The 3,555-nt window shown below is 40.3% G+C and overlaps 1 pseudogene; it reads right to left on the bottom strand.

Moving 5' to 3' along the window:
- Window positions 1–62: 62 nt before the first annotated feature.
- On the bottom strand, window positions 63–703 carry LOC116080231 (annotated as a pseudogene).
- Between the last annotated feature and the right edge of the window lie 2,852 nt (window positions 704–3,555).

Raw genomic sequence — 3,555 nt, 5'->3', positions numbered from 1 at the left:
GCCGTTCTGTGCGGTTGCCACTTGCATGTTTCCAAAGTCATCATCTTCTTCATGTGTTCTCTTCACACACTACCTGTGGTACCAGAATGAACAGATAAGGCCCTTTCTATTTGGAGTGGTGACACCATCTGTATTGTTAATTTTGCTAAGTAGATGGCTTCATATTCCTGAAGTTGGTGGACAAATCCAGCATTAAGATTAATACAAAATCTTCTTTCTTGGACATAAGCAAATGCATCTCTGTACTTCATCCCAAATGTCGCCATGATGTATGCAATAACAAAGGCAGCACTTCTAGAGATACCTGCATTCCCATGGACAAGAACTTTTCCTCCATTTTGTAAGCTTCTATCAATGAACTCTTTAGTCACAGGGAAAAAACAGATTATGTTTTCAACTGGATTATCAGCAATATCCAAGACTAAATATCTAAATAATTGTTCAAAGTTTGGTTTAATAAAGTTTGCTTCAATATTTTGCCGTATGCAAATTATATGAATTATGCCATGTTTCTGCAGTATAGGTAGCTTGCTTTTCATAGCAGAAGAGTATGGGCCTAAGAACAATCCAGGCAAAACTTTCTGCATCTCTTGTCTCATAGGGTAAGTCCACTCTTCGGCGTCTTTGCACTGCGGGAGTGAGGAGAACTCCAGTTTCACATCTTCCATGGTCCCAGGGCCCCGGTGGGTGGGCGCGGTGTGCCCGGCCGTCCTCCGGCTGGCAGAGGCGACAAGGAAAGGAGGGCGGGCGGACGGCGGGCTGACGCGCAGCGGGCTCACAGCAAGCACCCCCGGACCACAGGGTCCAAGCGGCTGCGACAGGAAGGCTGAGGGAAGGGCGGTGCGCTGCCGGCCGCCATGCTGCGGCTGTCTCCCTCCCGCAGGTCTCCGCGCCCCTCAGACTGGAATGTAATCTTTATCTATCGGTCAACAGGGTGGAGAGCCTCATAAACCAGTAGACCTTCATTCCTAGTTCTGCTCTCATGGCGGATCAGTCAGGAGGGGCAGGTTTCGGGAACCAGAGCCCTGAGGCTCTGAGTTAGCCAAGTTCCTGGAACTGGCTACTCCACATTTTTGGCTTGATACAGAGGTTTTCCATGTCCCCTTTCAGGTAAAGGTTATACAGTATACATACATTTCTATTAAATGCCCTCATTTTAAATTCTAAGATTCTCCAGCCTTTCACTCTCCTTGTCTATCCCTGCATCTTCTTTTATTTTCTCACTATTTCCTCTTTCTTCCCACCAGAGTCCCACCTCCTATTTCCTGCCTCAACAGGTCATCAGCCATCAACTTTTTTATTGACAGGTGTTGTTTATAAGAGATTATCTCTACAGTTTCCCCTTTTAGTCCAATAAAAGGCTCTTTCTCTTACATCAATAAATTATATATAATATTAACAATTATGAAAAACATCAGGTAAGAATTACATTCCCTATATCCAGTCCATTTGTATTTGAAAAAAGAAAGAGCCTTTTATTGGACTAAAAAGGGGAAATGTAGAGAGAATATCTTATGTCTGAACGGATGTGTCACCTGTCAATAATAAGTCTAATGGCCTATGGCTTAGGCAAGAAATAAGAGATGGAACATCTGGGAGGCAGAAAGAATTCTGGGATAGAGCCAGCAGGCATGGGAGATTTTCCCAGGAAGATGTGACAAGACAGACACGTGGTACCTTAGTACTAGCCAGCCACAAGGTAGAATGTAGATAAGAATATATGGGCTATATTAAGTTATGATCTAGTCAGAGAAGAACCTCACTACATGGCCAAATTGTTTGTAAATATATTTTGAGTCTGAGTCCTATTTCTGGAAACATGGGCCTGGGAACCAGACCTAACTTCTGCAAAAGGCAGGTGGTCTTTGTTACATGAAGAAAACTTTAGAGGATACTGAGATTGAAAATACCTGGGGGTCAAGATGAGGAGAAAACAAACGTGTTTTGACACTGAGCATGTGTTAAATCTGCCCAAACCCAATGACTACAGTGATGCTTACAAATGTTGTAATATTGTCAATTACTTATGGAAAACACTGAATCTGTGCCATTTGATGAACAATGTGCTCAGCACTATGAACATGCCTGTCACCAGAGGGGGTCTCAGGTGTTACAAGACATGAGGTTAAGGATTTTAATGTCTCAGTGACTTAGACCAGGCAGGCAATATGAGTGAAAGTTCAGATTTATTAAAACTAAGATTAGACTCATAGAATGCATCTTATAAAATGGAACAACAAAGCAACCACATTACTTCAGCTCTTTCATTGAGTTTAGGCAGATGGAAGAAGCTGTATCTTAGAGGGTAGGAGTGGGTGTTGAGGTGGATTCTTAACCTGATTGACAGGCAAGCTGTTACATGTCTGTCAATACACCTCATAATTTTAAGCACATACATGCCCCCATCATGCATGTACAGGAGATGCTAAATAGGAATTTCTCCTCACAGGTCTCCTAGGACAAACTCACCTTCACCTTCATTGCACCCAATTCTACTTTAAGCAGGCTTTGTTTATTTCTCCTTCTCCCAGGAAGTGGCTGACTCCAGATTACTAGCCCATGGGGAGGAACTGGGTGTGATCCTGACTAGACAATAGGCATATTTTTCTAAAGGCGCTTGTCTAAGATCTCTGGGCTCCCTTAAACTGGTCTGCCTCACACAAATAGTAACCTATGACCTTGAGTTGCCTGAATAAGCTGGTCACTAGATAAGTCTTTACTTATACATCACTGAAACTACTATAATGAAAGAGAGAAGATATTATAAACCTTAAGTTAGAAGATTTAAAAATTATGTTTCTGAGGAAATTGTATTAAAGTAATCTAAGAAGAAGTAATAGAGAAACATTAGCAATTCTTTTTAATATTTTAAGTACAAATTAAAACTTCATTTTATATTTTATTTATATATTACATGTGTACATGTTCATTATGAAGTAATTACATATTGCTAGAGGCATTGCTGTACAATGGCTAATACAAATAACTAAGGCTTTCCTTTTAAAAAGTTTATTTTTATGAAATATGAAATTTTTCTGAAATATGAAAATTCTCCTGGTAGAAGGGGGAATAAACAAGGCCTACTTAAATACAATAAAATTGGGTGCAAGGGCAGTGAAGGTGACTTCATCCTTTCACACCTCACTGCAGGGATCTTAATTTGATTATCCTCATGTGACAGCAGCTAGTTAATATTTCACAAAAACATTAGCAACCTAAGAGGAAAAGAGGAAGGAGAAGCTTCCAGAGTCTATTTCTCCATGAATATATTTCTATCCATATGTAGTGCTAATAATACACATTTCTAAAGCAGGAACTTGGATCTGTATTACTTATGCCATCAGGTTTTTGAGAATGTAACCTTCCTATGAAGCTCTGGATAAGAACTGGACTCAAATTTACCTTCTAATGGTATATGAGCCTGTCTAGGGAGCTTTGCAAACAGTAACCTATGACACAAATTACACTGATTAACAACAGCCACTTGTTTGTGAACCAAAAGAGGGAAAAATGAGTAATTTGTGTATTTTGGTGTATTATGGAAAATTACAGTTT

This window comes from Mastomys coucha, unplaced genomic scaffold, assembly GCF_008632895.1.
Source record: "Mastomys coucha isolate ucsf_1 unplaced genomic scaffold, UCSF_Mcou_1 pScaffold6, whole genome shotgun sequence".
Taxonomy (NCBI): domain Eukaryota; kingdom Metazoa; phylum Chordata; class Mammalia; order Rodentia; family Muridae; genus Mastomys; species Mastomys coucha.
Note: the sequence above shows the minus strand (reverse complement) of the source record. Positions and strands in the feature narration are given on the sequence as shown.